This window comes from Halichoerus grypus, chromosome 4, assembly GCF_964656455.1.
Source record: "Halichoerus grypus chromosome 4, mHalGry1.hap1.1, whole genome shotgun sequence".
NCBI classification, from domain to species: domain Eukaryota; kingdom Metazoa; phylum Chordata; class Mammalia; order Carnivora; family Phocidae; genus Halichoerus; species Halichoerus grypus.
Window position 1 is genome coordinate 28,283,193 of NC_135715.1, and position 16,131 is coordinate 28,299,323.

The 16,131-nt window shown below is 39.7% G+C and overlaps 2 long non-coding RNA genes across 4 annotated transcripts in view; both read left to right on the plus strand.

The window, feature by feature from the left end:
* Positions 1–16,131, plus strand: part of LOC144381563 (uncharacterized) — a 625,721-nt gene that overhangs the window by 528,771 nt on the left and 80,819 nt on the right. The gene's annotated exons all lie outside the window — the stretch shown is intronic.
* Positions 1–16,131, plus strand: part of LOC118519453 (uncharacterized) — a 96,963-nt gene that overhangs the window by 1,063 nt on the left and 79,769 nt on the right. Inside the window, exons 2-3 of the long non-coding RNA XR_013446918.1 lie at positions 7,834–7,948; positions 14,796–14,962. This is a non-coding gene — a long non-coding RNA (uncharacterized LOC118519453). The remainder of the gene's footprint in view (positions 1–7,833; positions 7,949–14,795; positions 14,963–16,131) is intronic.

The window sequence follows — 16,131 nt, forward strand, 5'->3', positions numbered from 1 at the left end:
CTCCTCCTACTTTCTCCCTTCAAGTTTTTGTCCCCAGAAATGGAACAAAATTTTGCTTGTTCCAGAAAGGGCAATTCATCCCATTTAGGTCTGTTGAAAACCCCCCTTAATTTTTTATTTTTTACCATACAGATGATCTTTGCCGTAAATCAGTGTTTTCAACAGTGTCATACGCAGTGTTCCCCGTTTATATAACAAACATTTTGTAATACCTCTTGGCTATAAGTATTAAAACAATGACCTAACTTTATTATGAAGGAGAGTGAAAAGAAAGTAATTTTTTCTAAAAAGACGTTTGTGTCTGTATGTACAATCACCATGAATCCCACAGCCATGAATGCAGACTGTCTTACTGTTAACTCAAATATCAAGAATGGTAAGATTGTTCAAAGCTGTGAACTTCATTGATAAAAATATGATCATAATAAACTATAATTGTTCCTTGATTTACTTTGCAGTTACCATACTGGAAAGTCAGCACATATTAAAAATGGGCAAATAATACTACCTATATGTACACCAAAATTAGATAATTATAAAAATACCTTCATTAATGTGATGTACAAAATTCTGTGCAAACAATTCTTTGTGCAGAGCTGTCTTGTTCCAAGACACATAGCATCTCTGCCTTCTGCTAACTAAATGCCAGTTGGGCTCCAATCATTGTGATGACCAACCCCCTCCCCTGTTTCCAAACCTCTCTTGGGGGGCACTACCATTCCTATTGAAAACCATTGTTTTAGGCAATACCTTCCAATAAAATTAGTTTATGATCTTTCCTGGGTCTGCAGTCACAGGTTCAGTAATACTCTGCAGAATGAGCCCTTTGTTCATTTATTTTCAACTCATCCTGACATGTATGCTGTGGTACAAGTGTCCCCAGTATTGATATATCTGGGGACTCCTAGGTGGTCCAAGTTTTGTTTGAGAACCACAGCACCATACTATACTGCCCTTCTATTCCTGTCTTTTGCTCATTTGTCTATTGAACTGTTTTCTCATGGATTTGAATTAACTCTTAATACCTCTCAGTTATGATTAGGAAATTTGAGATCCAGAGAGGCCATGTCTCATGAAGGGTCTCAGAGGTGGAAATTGCATAGATCTAAGACCAGAGCTCCAATCTTCTGACCAGAACCTTCCTATTACTTCGTATTCTTATTGCCTCATAAATTAATCCATTGGCTTTTTAATTGGAAGTCTGTGTACAAATAATCTTTTTTTTTTAAATTAATGTTGATGCAAATCAATTCAGTAGGGCCTGATTGTGATTGTGCCTGGCTGAAGTTATACAGTGAATTTCTAAACCCACAGACCTATAACGTGGGGACCCCATTAAAGCTACAGTCACCTTATGAGGCCCAGCCCAAGGAAGTCTTTCAACTATACCCATAGTTCCTCTTCGGACCCCACGAGCCATGGCTTTCCTTGGTTTCTTAATACATATTTATCCATTCTTGTAGTCAGGCTTTGTTTACTGTATTGTCTGGACTTTTCTTTCTTCTTTTTTTCACACGTAAAGGTTTCCATTGCCTAGATCTCCAGATACTGTCTGGAACAATCCATCTTGCCTGGAACCAGATAATAATGTAAATCAAACATGTAACACAAAAACAGAAACAGTTTTATTGTCTTCTCTTGATGTAGCAAGTTCTGTATAACAGGGAGAAAATTCACATCTCTGTACAAAATTAGAAAGAAAATTCTATATTAGGTGTAAATTTTATGATCCAATCCCCTCAATTTGAGTCCTTCTGATCTATCTAACTGTTATTCTTTCTAAATCAAGAAAAGCACATTAGGCGTAATGGTTGAGTTGTGAATGATAAACTCTGTGTGTATATTAGGGAGAGAATGCATATGTAGCAATTGACTTAACTAGGTGAGCAGCCCTGGGCACATTTATGTCTGAGATCCAAATCAAGCCCTTAACAGGCAAGATTCTTTAATATAAATGAGAAATAGGCTTTATCCTGCCATAATGACCTGCAGCCTCTCAGACATGACTCTCCACAGACCGATCACTCCACACAAAGGTTGGCCAGCTCACCAAAGCTATTATCTTTTATTTATGCAGATCAGATTGTGACAATCCTTGGAATTCTTTGTTTTATCTTCTTTTTTTAAATCCTTCTGACATGGTCCTTTCTTTCTTTTTCTGTATCAGCAACTCCCCAAACAAACATTTTCATGACTTTCCAAGTCATTGAATGAAAATATTAGAGTATAATTTGGTTAGCTTGTATTATTCCACACAGAAAAGAAAACTGTTTTAATTTTGGAGGCTACTAGATAAAGGAAGAGGGAAAAATTCCTTAATTTTTTAAACCACACAGGGAGCCATGTATTGTGCCAACATACTAACCAGCACCAAATCCCAGTAGTTTACACTTCCATTATTTAATATGCCCTCTGGAGTTTGGGATGTGGCTCAGAAAAAAAATTTTTAAATTTCTTACATATGACCCTAATTTCAATGGATGTGCTTTAAAAAACCTTGGCTTTCTTCCTTTTACATTTCCCATTAGTCAATATTAGCTACATATTCATGGGTGAGACTTTAAATAGCACACATCTTGTTAAAAAAAACATATCAGGGTGGCTTTTTTTTTTTTTAAGTGGGTGTGCTTCCAGTGATCTTTCCCTCTTGGGGGATTGGAGGAAAATGTTCAGCAGTAGGAGCTGAAAGAAAAAGAGAATATCACTTCTGAGTGTGGCAGTTTAGTTTTCATTGCATATTACTTTTTTTTTTTTTTCCTGTAGTGCTGTTCTTTCTAGCTTTTATCTAAGCCAAGTAACAAGGCAAGAGGCCCACTGAGAGATCAGGCAACAACCATTGTAGGAAGGATTTTCCCAGTTGATTTGGGGGATGCTGAATTCAGCTGACATCCTCAGGGTTCTTATTCCTGCATTTAATCCATAAGCATTTTATTGAATGCTAATTATTATGTCTCAGTTACCCTGCTAGATGTTATGGCAGATAGAAGAAAGAATCAAACATGATTTTTGCCTTTATTCATTCATTTGATAAACACTTGTTATCCACTGGCAAAACGACAATGCATCAGCTCCACTGATCTTTTCAATCTGGTGTGGAAGACAATAAGTAATGATGGATGTTTCACAAACAGGGTAAGTTGTGGGGCTGCCATATAACTAGAGGTACCAGGTGCTACAGGAGCATACAATTCAGGATACCAACTTAGTGTTGCATGTGCAAGAGTCAGCCAAGGTCTACCTGAAGTAATAAAATGTACCTTGAGCTCAGAAGCATGAGAGCTTGGGATGGTAGGGAATGGAGTGTCCCAGGAAGATGGGACACAGCTGTGTGAAGGCTGAGTTGAGTGGTGCATTGGAGGAACTAAAGAAAAGCTCAAAGCTAGGTAAGACTCAGTTCCTCTTTCTCATTTCAGGAGTGAATTTTGAGGGCTGCTCATGGCCACAAGTGGCTTCCTTAAGTGACTGGAAGAGGTGAGCTTCATTAGGAGCAACTTGCCACCTGTAATTCACATCTCACTGGGAGGAGGGGTGAGGACCCCCTCCCCCCACCCCCCGAAAGAGGAGGATGAGGGAGAGGAGAGTTCAAAAACTAAATTGTTTGGGATGGAGTTAATATAAAGAAACAGCAACCCATAAAATATTAATTGATGATAAGAGGAAAATGTCTCTCCACAACCAAGGAATAATTGAGCTCCTGAGAGTGGACACGGATTGTATTTCAGGCTTCTTGTCAGTCATTATTAACAGCCTGCTAGGAATGAATCTTTAGCTGCTGGCTGAAGGTCGAGGGTTAAGAACATGGGATTTGGGTCAGGGAAGTCCCTTTAGAGAAAGGAGAGGAGATGGGACTAAATCACGGAATCAGAGAGGGAGAAAGTATTAGAAGACTGGGGCAGCCAGAGGCTCTGGAGGACAAGGGGGCTTTAGCTCTAGCACTCATTCATCTTGTGACTCCCCGAGACCATTCAGTGCGACAATTCACATGTCCAGTTTGCAACTGTGAGCGGAGGCCTTGTAATTTCCTAAGTCAGAAGTTTGCCATAGTCTCCTCTGGCCACACGGAAGCCATTTCCTACCACAAGAAAGGAAATTGCATTATCGATAGGAAGAGATGTGGTTGGGTTAGGGAGTGAGGTGTGACAGAATAGTTCTTCAAGGGTATTACTTGAGGGTCCCCAGGAAAGAAGGACAACATTTTTCTTGCAACTGTCATAGAATAAGCTGCATTGCATTCATGGTAAGTTTCTTGTAATTGTAGTTAGGGCATTTATTTCTTTTAATTCCTTTTTTAAAAAATATATTAAAAATCAAGAATCCTTCTAGACAAACTGTTCTTTTAAAAAAAACCCAAAAAACAACCTTTCATGGTTTTCATTTATGATGGATCAAGAATTTTTTTTTAATTTTTGAGATGAAGAAACTATAGAACAGACCATATTTGACTACATGTAGTAAACCAGTGGTGAAGTCCATAACACAAAGTGGAGATCCTAAGAACTCAAAATAAAACTAGTTAGATAAGAGCAGAAACAGAGGGAAAATATACATGAAAATAATAATAATTAAAAAAACCCCAAACTCATCTAAGCAATCATGCTCGGATCTTAAACAGGACTTGTTATCTTGGACTGACCCTATCCTTGCATGCTGGCTTTGCAAATTTATGCTAAATTTTAAAATGGATGATTTTCATGAATATACTAATCCCTCTAGTCCCTTAATATGGCCATCAAGTCAGAAATTTCTATGTTCCAGCATGAGTGCTCCCTTCTCAGGGCACACCTATGAGAATGCAGTCCTTATTTATTGCATTCTGGGTAAGGCGAGCTATCTTGTTCACATGTAAGAAACTGTAATGCATCCTGCACATTTAAAGTGCCCTCTGAAGCGTTCTCCTTCACAAACTCTCCCTTTTTCCCTGTTACCTCTAAATTTTTCATACCGTCTTGAGCATCTCTCAAAGAATTGCAAATTCTGGCTGGAACATGATTAATTTAGCATGTGGCCTCTTTCGATGGAGTGCTCTGCTGTCCATCCTCCTTATGCAAGGCTATCTCTCTTCTTGGCTCTTAGCAGGAAAAGTGAATTAAGGCAAAGGCCCAGGCTGTTCAGTTGTGCTGCTTGAAAATGAATTTTTACTGGCAGTGCCACAAAGGCAAAAGTGTGGTGTTTCAAAAGTGAAATTACAATATACAGTTGATATTATTTTAGTTGCAAAGCTCAGTCACCCCATTTCCCTCTCACAGCTTGCCGAGGGAACATCCGTTATTCTTTATTTGGAGGTGAAAGGCAAAACAAAGACATTTCTCCTCCTTAAAGTCTCCCTACCTTTATATTGTTCATATTTCTAGCACCTTCGTTATTCATTTCATCAGCTAACATTTTCTGTGAGAAGGTCACCTCCCTTAACTATTGAGAGGAGAGGCACATTTATTTCCCTTGCTGGAATTCTTTTAATAGAATTCAACTTAGCTGAGCCATGAAGGCCAGTACTACACTCAGAGATGGCTTCCAGTGGTGCTTACCAAGGAAATCTGCTTCAGAATATCTTTGAGACTTGGACCTCTATGGTTCCCATAATTTTTGTGAAGAAGGACAGTGAAAAATATGAACCTCTTTTTTGGAAGAATTTTGACATCTCATTTGAATATACCTCTTATAATTTACTTACTTGCTTAAAAATACTCTATTTGTGTAAGAGATGTGATTATTAGGTCTCTAAACTAATTAGCAAGTGCCTGGCATGTAGTTAGGGCTCAGTCCATGTTAGTGATGATGATGATGATGATGATGATAAGGACAAAGAGGAGGAGAAGGATTATAGAATGTTAGGTCTTTGAAAATATCACCAAACAACATGTTGATAAGACAAAGCTGAATTTATTTATACTATGGTAAAGTTGGGGGTGGTGATGGGGAGGGAAGCACCTCTCCAAAGTTCTAATAATGAATGGAAGTCTGGTTTAAGGCAGGTCTTTCAAGTTTGGAGGGTAGTGGAGGTTGGAGGAGCTAGTAGACAGCAGTATGGGAATTTGGGAGGAGGATGTTCACTGGGATTGAGTAAAGATCATGACGTGATAGTTCAGGATTGGTGGAGTCAAGAGTTTTGAAGGGTCTTAGAGAGCAAACAGTCGTTGGATGGAAAAGTTGAGCGTTTTGATGTTCACTTAAGTGGGATTTTCAGGAAGTTCCTGGAACTGACAATAAAGTGATTTGCAACTTTTTTTCTTCCTGGGCAAGTTTTCTGAAGTAATAAAGTAACATCAAGGAAGGCAGTGAAATAATAAAGTTATGTTGGTGAAGATGGCCAGTAGTAAAGCTGCACTAACATCACGGTAAATTGTGTGGATACAGAGGGCTTAGATTCTTCCTCCTCATCCTCCTCATCTTCCTCCCTATTCTGGAATTTTGAAGATGAAGTTATTTACTATCAGGGAATTAGTTATTTGAGATGTGTGTGTGTGTCTGTGTTTGTGATAATATGCTGCATATTCTGTGTTGACTTAAAAAGAAATTCTATGCCAGGCAAAACGTTTTCCCAAGACTCGTTTCAAATCTTGACTCCTTGTAGATTCTGACCAAAGTGCTGGAGAACTTCACATCCTCCAAAATCTAGCTCCTTTGTGGACACTCTCAGGTATCCCTGTGAGGTATTAGGATTTGCTGCTTTCTTGTCTTGCTTTCCCCACACTGTGAGATCCTCAGAGTAGGATTTGCATCAGCTTTCTGCCATTGAATACTTTTCTGCCTAATGCCTGGGACTGTACTAAATGCTGAAGATACAATGAAGAATAAGAAGCAGTGCCTGCCCTCTTTGGGGTCTCATCCTGGTAGAAAAGTAAATGAAATAATTGTCATTTATTCAACTTTTAATGTTTCTATGTGCCTAATAGAGCATTACACCTAATAGGGTTCCAACAAGTCTGTGATGAATGAATGAATGGCTGCACATTTGTGAGCTGGGTGTGAAATGGTATTTTATTGTGGTTTTATTTTCCTGGGAAATTTTTTATATATCTCATTTATTGCTCCTTTTCTAAAAAATTGTCTTTTATATCATTTACCTGCTTTATTTTTTATTCTTATTTATTTTTTTGCTGTTGTTACTAGGTTGTTGTCTTAAAAAACATGGGTATGTAGGATTTTATTATATATTCTGAGCAAAAGTTTCTTACTGGTTTTGTGGATTGTAAATATCTTTTCTCTGTGTCTGGCTTGTGTCAGTGTCACTTTAATATATTGCCTTTTGTGCTCCAGAAATTTTAATTTTAGTATACACATATTTATTAATCTTTTTATTTATGGTTAGTGCTTTTTTGGTGCCTTATGTAAGAAAAACTACCTACCTTGACATGATAGAGATGCTCTTTATTTTCTTTTAGAAGTTTTGAAGTTTTGCTTCTTGAATTTATTTCGCTTAATTTACTTGAAATTGATTTTTGTGTTTGGTATAAAGTAAACATCTGACTTTATTTTAGTTCTCTTACATGCATATGCTGATCACTATATGCGAATACTTAAGGGAGGCCCTCTACAAATCTCTGAAGGTTCTTTTTTGCACTGTTCTCTCCTTTCTTTTACTTTGTCCCTCTAACTATAACTTCCTTGGTGTCCCTGAATTCTCAGCTACGTGTCCTTAACTCAGGTTGTTCACTGGACTATGCCCGAGTTCCTCCTGTGTGTGCTGGAAATGCTCTCAATGCAATAAGCTGGGCAATTTGGGGATCCCTTCATTTGTTTTAGATTTCTGAGATTACTATTTTTAGTTGCCTGATGTTGAGTGTCTTCAGCACCTTTGTTTCATGTATTTTGTCCATTTTTTGGTTGTTTCAGACAGGAGGGAAAATTGGTCTCTGTTATTCCATCTTGCCCAGAGCAGAAGTCTGAAGTGGGGAATGAGAATTGAACTACTTAGGATGTGAAGCTGGAGAAGGTCAATTTGGAAGAGGTAATTTTATGGATCAACAATCTGAAAGGAGGCTCACAAAGATTCATACAAGTAGCTGAGGATATGGAGGCTTGGCGAAGTGATTTTCTCTCTGTGATTTGTGTACCAGTTATCGCAGTCCAGGAAATTAGATGGTGGGTTGGGTTGCATTCTCCCAGAGCTCTGGCATTACATTTGGAAAGACAAAATTAAAAGGATCTTCCCCTCAGCCCCCGAGTGTTCATGGGACCTAAGAAGAAGGCTGTGGTTTGGGCTAGGATAGACTTAGAGTGGTTCTAGGCAAAGAAGCAGACTTTCTGAGGAAGGAGGCCTAAGTTAGTGCAAGGTTTCTTGAGACTTCCTCTTGAAAGTCCTGCAGCCTCACTTCCACCACAGTTGTGGTAAAAAGCATCCCGGGGTCAGCCCAGAGGCAAAAGAGGGGGCACAAAGGGATAAATATGTGTGGTTGTTGGGGCAAATGTGTTTTGAACCAATTACCACAGTAACCTACTAAATGTTTTGAGTGGAGAAATGAAGAATAAAATGAGAAAGACAGGATATGCCAGATTGTGAGAATCTTGAATGCTGGGTGTTATCAAAGGGAAGTTAAAGGCCCTGGTGCCTGGGATTAATAAAATGAAACCAGTGTTTTAGGAAGAATAACCTGGTAGTGATATGTGTTATGATTAGAATAAGGAGTGCTGGATGTGGACTGAGAAGCTAGGAGGCTGTTGCAGCTATAACTCAGGTGTGAGAAGGTGGGACCGGAACAAAGGTGGATGCAATGCAGATAGAAAAGGGAGGGAGACTTCTAGGATATTTTGATTATGATTGGACATGTCAGAATCCTGCCTAGTATAAAGATGTGTTTCCCTTGGCGCATGATAGGTATGAAAACCAAATAAAGAATTATGCCACGTCAAGAAATACATTAAGCCAAGACATTTCAAAGATTCATAAGAACAAGAGAGAGAGGACATGAGACCTATTAATCAAAATGGGGAGGAGAAAGGAAGTAGCAGAGAATAGAAACAGTAGAAATTAAAAGTGGGAACAGGGACAATGATCATACCCAATGAGAAAGAACCTAACCCATGGGGAAAAAAAGAATATTCACAGAGGAGGAGTTAAAAAAAAAGACACTTCATAGAATACATACCATTCTGTGTAAACTGACAGAGAAGCAAGTAGGACATAAATCTCCATGACATCACTTAAATATAATGGTATAATAATCGATTTTCATTATTGATAACACATTCATTCATTTAATAAACTTTTCTAAATATTTACTGTGTACACACAATATACTCATCTCTGACACCGTTATGTGCAAAGAGATTAAAAAAAGACCTTCAAACCCTACCATCGTGAAATTTGGAGACAGATGTGTACAGAAAGACTTTTAACATCCCAGGATAAGTACTAAAGTAGTGATAGGAGCAGCTTACTTGAAACACAGAGGAGGGAGAGAATAACTTTTCTTGAGGGTATCAGAGATGATTTCACTGAAGACTTGAGATGATCAGTAGGAATGGCAGTTCAGCAGTTGGAGAAGGTGGACCGTCTCATTCCAGGTAGTGGCAAAGAGGGGAAGGCTTTTGAAAGTGTGGTGGAGGGTCACCAGGGTGGCTCAGTCGGTTAAGTGTCTGACTTTGGCTCAGGTCGTGATCTCAGGGTCCTGAGATTGAGCCCCATGTCTGGCTCTGTGCTCAGCAGACAGTCTGTTTCTCCCTCTCCCTCTCTCTCTGTCCCTCCCCCTGCTTGTGCCCTCTGTCTCTCTCTCTCAAATAAATAAATAAAATTAAAAAAAAATAAGAAAGTATGGTGGATTGGAAGACCAACAAGAAGCCTCATTAGTCTGATCACCAAGGTGAGGAAGCTGGGAAACCATTTAAACTATTAAAAAGTATTTGACATCTTTGGCACCCAAAGGGTTAAACTGTCAGGTATCTGGAAGCTTGTTAGCTCACATAGCCCTACACTACCCACACTACCCAAACTGAAGTGTTTCTTAGTGGTATTTACTACAATTGTCTATTCTTAGTTTCTTTCCTTCAGTATGGTGGTGTGACTATTATAACACTTGTAGAATTTTTAAGCAAGAGGCTTATGTGTCCTCCTGTGTTTTGAAAAGATAGCAAACTAGATTTGTAGAGGCAGAATTAAGTCACATATTAGGTATTCTTGGGAGAGCCTATGTGACTTTACAAAATGCCATTGGCTCTGCATAAATTCCTATGTTAAGAGCTACCAACCAGTGTGGAGTAAGAATGCAGAATGCGAGTCATCTAGACAAGACCACCATCTTTGTAAGTGTTACCAGCTAGCCTCTTAAAATAGTAGTAATATTCTACTTCATTAGTTTTGTCCAAAGCATGAAGACTGCTATTTGAAGTATGTTCTTTGGGTAAGTCTTTTACTCAGGATAATGTTAATATATATTCTTTGTAAAGAAACTTGCAGTTCCAGGATGCCTGGGTGGCTCAGTCGGTTAAACGTCTGCCTTCGGCTCAGGTCATGATCCCAGGGTCCTGGGATCGAGTCCCACATCGGGCTCCTTGCTGAGCGAGGAGCCTGCTTCTCCCTCTGCCTGCCTCTGTCTCTCTCTGATAAAAAAAAAAAAAAAAAAAAAATCTAAAAAAAAAAAGAAACTTGCAGTTCCGAAAGTACTGTGGCAACCATTATTTGACTCTTTATCTAGAAGAGGTAGGCAGGCATTTTCTTCCCTATTTTACAGATTAGAAAACTGAGGTTCAAGTTTAGGGCTTTGCCTAAGACCAGGCAGTTCATAAGTGGAGGGGGCAAGATTTGAACTTAAATCTTTTGACTTCAAGCACCTTGTCTTGCTAGGACACAATAGCTTCTTCCTGCAATTTCCTATACTAAAGGATAACACCTCGTAATTCTGATTTAGCTTTAAATCTTTATTGCCAGTGCAGATATATATAATTTTAAAAGTTAGGGCATTTAAGCACATTATTAATTACAGATATACCAATAACTTCACTAAAGATATGACACCTTTAAAAAATGTAATTTGTACATCTCTGAAGTAGACATTAGCCTGTTGATAAAGAACAGTTCATTTTATTTACTTGATGATGATGGTGAAGTTGGCTTTATCCAGCACAAGGCCTAATAGATTCCACTCCACCAACATAGCTGGGACATGTTTCTGCACTCAAGCAGCTTACGATCTAATGGGAAAGACAAGTAAACCCAATTATCTGCAGTATAGGGTAGAGAGTGGTAAGATTTGATGGGAAGGTCCAGACATATGAAAGTGTGATAAAGGGGTACATTCATTTTAATCACAAAAATCAGGAAAGTATCATGTAGGAGGTTTCTTGGAGCTGAGTTTTGCCATATGGTTAAGATTTCAAGAAGTCTTCATTTGTTTGGGGCTGAAGAGAGGTGGGGCAAAGAACATTCTAGAAAGAAGAATGCAGTGCAAACATTAGGAAGTAGGAAGGTATTTGAATAAACACCTATAATTTGATGTCACTATGGCAGAAGATGATTGAAAAGGTAGAGGGCAAGAAACAAATAGCACAGGGAATTGGGGGCAGGTCTTGGAGGCCATTAAATGCTTCTGTGGTGTTTGTTGTTCAAGCTCAGGAAGATGTCAAGAATTGGAGCTGAGGAGAGACTTAACTGAGCTGTGTGTGAGGAAGGTTGTCCCAGGGTGGTTTGCAGAAAGGATGAGAGCAGGAAGATTGACCTGGGGATAGGCTAAGTTGTGAAGAGAGGGGCAGCTCAAGAGAGGCAGACAGCCTCTCGGAAAGTGACAATAGGAACAGAAGAAAGATTGTCAGGGAGAAGAGTCAGGTGGTGAGGGTCCAAGAGAGGTAGGAGCAGAAGAATGACTGTCAGGGAGAAGAATCAGGTGGTGAGGGTCCAGGAGAGGTAGGAGCAAAGGACAATGTTGAGATTTCCAGCTTATATGAGAGTGAGGATGGTGAGGATAGAGATGAATTAAATGAGGTGTGGAACCAAAGGGCAAATTGGTAGAAAGAATGTTTTTTTGGTTCTGTTTTCTTTTAAAATTTTCATAGTATTTTAGTTTTGTGGAGAAAACACAGTAATACTGTATCTTTTGGGGAAAAAATGGGCAGGCAGGAACTATGTGTTTTGTAGACTATGATTTATGGCACACGGTGGTTGGGTAAATTTTGCTCTCTTGGCCTAAGCTCTCAAAAGAGAGCTCTTGCTGGGACACACGTTCCGATTTTGTGTCTCTGTATCTTACAAGGGAATTGAAACACACCACTTCAGAGTGAATTAGGAGTGAGTTTGTACATTTTTCTGCTTAGTGGAACTCAAATAGTTTCCCAGGGAATACGTTCTCTGTTTTTCCAACACCTTTCCCTTATTCCCCAAACAGATTACCACGTGTCTCTCGTATTTCCTACAGTGTCATCAGAGCGAGAGCACCAGGGAGAGATCAGGTAGAGGGCATGATAATTTTACACTTGAGACGGTGATATGTAGGATCTGAAGTTTCTAAACTCCTCAAGACTCTTGGGTGCAAGGTATCTTTTGTGTTCCAGTACAAAACCAACACAGCCCATGGAGTAATCCCTAAAGGTATCTGGGCCCATAGACTCTGCTTCTGAAAGCTCAGTTGTTTCCTTAATGCCCAGTTTCCCATTTGTAACATGTTGTAATTGAAATGAAAGCCTTTGTTAATATTCAACAGGACTAACACTAAGGAAACATAGATGCAGTTTCTCTTACCTCTCCTTTAATGCTTTTCTCCCATATTTAATCTCCTGGGAGTCCTTCCCTCTCTCTTCTACCCTCTATCTTACTACTCACAGACCCTGAGAAATCTTAACTTTCTTGAGCAGCAACTGGAAGAAATTCTCTGATCTAAAGCTCCCAGAAGAGCTAGCTGATTAATTTCATTTGGAAGCAGCAGCTTCAGAAGTTATATGGATTTGCAAAAGACTGCTTGCAGAGTAGGATTGCAAATTTGCATGCATTGCACCCAGATGTGCCCAGGAAAATAGGTAGTCTGGTCTAGAAGGTAGAAGGTAACTAAAGGTCTAAACTAGTTTAAATCCTGTTTGACGTAATTTAAATAGCTCATTTCTTTATGCTTTCTCTCCCTCCTCCCACCCCAAGATGGTATCTGTCTGTTCTGGGAATGTAGGATATCTTCTGACATTGATGAGGAGCCCTTGGAATTTCCTGCAAAGTCCTTGGCCTATCCCTTAGCTGCTCTGTCCTGTGGCAGGGTCCCTTGCCCCACTGGCAATCCGGGCTCTCTGTATGACCTGGTCTCTCTTCCTTGGCCAGGACCTGAAAGCTCACCATGCATTTTCTGGCCCCATCTAAGACCTCAGACAGCTCCCAGCCAAACACACAGCTAGTTGGAGGTATTTGGGGCATCCTGGGCCCCAACCACAGCCCTGGACCCAAGAGCAGCCAAGAAAGCATTACCTTCAACCTGGGCTCCCTGCAGGTTGTTTGCTGTGGCTGAGTGTTGTTAGAATGTGGTGCCATTAAGGACTATCGGTTCACTATGCAATGCCCTGGTGACCAATAGGGAGAAAGATGGACACCGCTCTTGATATGGATTTGGGCCTCTGCACTTCTCATTATACACCATCAAGTAGGGCAGCCATGTCCAAATTGGGACACCTTTTTTTTTTTTTTTTTTAATTCAATTTTTAAAAAGTTTTCATTTAAGTTTGAGTTAGTTAACATACAGTATAATATTAGTTTCACGTGTACAATATAGTGATTCAACACTTCCATACATCACCTGGTGCTCATCAAAACAAGTGCACTCCTTAATACCCATCACCTATTTAACCCATCCCCCCACCCACCACCCTTCTGGTAACCATCACGAACTGGGACACTTTTGAGACTGAAAGGGGGTGCTAAAATAATTTAAGTATACAATATTTTGAAACATATTTTATTGAATGATACATTGGTTTTACTACTTCGATGTCATTATCAACTAGTTCTATTAAAATTATTTCAAAATAAAATTCTTTTGACTAAAAATTAAAATAATATATATCCACAAGCAGGTGAAAATGGAAACAAATAGCCCCTATCAGTGAGCTGAGCCTGAAAGAATTTTAGATCCACATTCCTAAGAAGGTCTCCAGTGCAGGATCAGGTACTCCGGGGTGAGGGCTGCAGAGCTAAATTGTCTTCATGCCAGGGCTAAATATTTGCTGAGGGTTTCCAGGTCCTGGTCACAGCAAGAGACACCAGGTCACACAGTTGGCAACTGTGATTGCCAGTGGGACAACCGCCCACCTGCAGCACAAGTTTATAGCACAGTAAAGGCAAAGAGCCAGTGAATCCAGTATTATCCTATGGTTAGCTCTGGACCGCATGTTTCACTGAGCACAGTCTAGAGATGGTTGGGCTTTGGGTCTTTTCACATCTTTGTAGGAATGATCAGAGCTAGAAGCCACGGTTTGGAGAGGAAACTCCTAGAATGATAGGAGAAAGAGGCAGAAAGGAGGAGGGCTCCCAGAGAGTTCTTTTACTGCTGAGGTCTGATGACCTCAAAAGGTGAAAAGCACAACCTAGACTCTTCCAGGGGGTGGGCCCCCTTAAAGGTAGTGAAATACCAGAGTCAGCATGATAATCATGATCTAGGAAATGCTGCCTCCTAGAAAACAAAAAGAGGCCCGCTATGTTGTGATTAAGCGAACAAGACAATATTAAAGTGTATCAGATGAAAGAAGCAAAACAGAGAAAGTAGTTTAAAACATTTTCAAATGAGTTGGAATAGCTTTCTGAGCACCATCATCAGGGGGCTAGCTTCAACTCTGATCAAAGTTTTCAAATAATTACAGCGGCCCCCCCTCATCTGCAGTTTTGCTTTCCACAGTTTCGTTACCGGTGGCGTCAAGCACAGGTCCGATGCTGATGATCCTTCTGACGAATCGTCAGAAGCTCAACAGTAGCCTAACACTTCGTCACAGTGCCTACATCATTTTCTTCACTTCATCTTATCATGGAGGCATTTTATCATCTCACGTTGTCACAAGAAGAAGGGTGAGTACAGTACAATAAGATACTTTGAGAGAGAGAGAGGGTCACTGGGGATAATGCAGAAATTCTGGGAGGGGAAATTCAAATCACAAAACCCAGCCCAGTTCCATGTGACAGGGGTCCTTTTGGAAATGGATCCATCAGCAGTTAGTGGGGACCTTATGTGAGCTCTTTTATTTGACTGGTTCCCAATTTGTTCATTGGAAGCTGGAAGCTGGGCAGCATCTAGATTACGAAGATCCTTTCAGCCTTTTTAAGGACATTGAGCACTTTTATGGGGAGATGATAGGGAATGACCACAGAGGTTTAAGCAGTAGAGGCATTGATGAAATTTGGGTTTTAAGAGATCATTCTGGCGCCATTCTGAGGCAGAATAGGGCAGTGGCACTAAGCTGATCCATACTTCTGGGATGATGGCCAGAAATGGAGTAAAAGTCTCCAGAAAACAGCATTTATTTGAAACCAAAGGGCATCAGTCCATGTCAGAAGAGGCTCTGTGAGGTCAAGTCGTACCAAGGTGAGTCTGACATCTCTCGAGGACAGCAAAGAACAGACGACCAAAGGAGATGCCCGTTAATTTTTTACTCATGCCGAATTTCTCTAGCTAAAGGGATTTTTTTTTTTTCCTGCCCAGATATGCCCTTATTACTTTGAACCTCTGGTTCATTCTAAGATTTTTTTCAAACTGAAAGTCAGTTTTGTTTTTTATTTAGATGTGACATTGAATGCAACTATCTTGAACCTCTCAGCAAACATTAAGATAGAAACCTTGAACTGAAGTATTTAAAAAAAGGAAGCAAGCTATTGTTTTATAGAACTAAATGTAAAAATCTAACAGAAGCAATAATAGAAAATAGATATGATTTTAAAACAAATGTCAATCCGATTATAAAAAATGTGAAAATTATGTTTTATCTCCTGGTAAAGTCCTATTTTGTAGAGTAGGGATGATGCCTCATTTTGTGATTCTATATCCTGAGAAGTTCTGGTCTCTCCCCTGTCTCCTCATTGCACTCATTTTCCCTAGCTGGGGTCACTCTTGGTCATCAGCCAGTATGTAATACAATTTGCATTCCTATCCTTTGTTGTTGTTGTTTTAAAAAACAAGACAGAAAAAAATATTCTTTTTTTTTTTTGGCATGGATTTATTTTAAAACCTGCATGGTTCACAC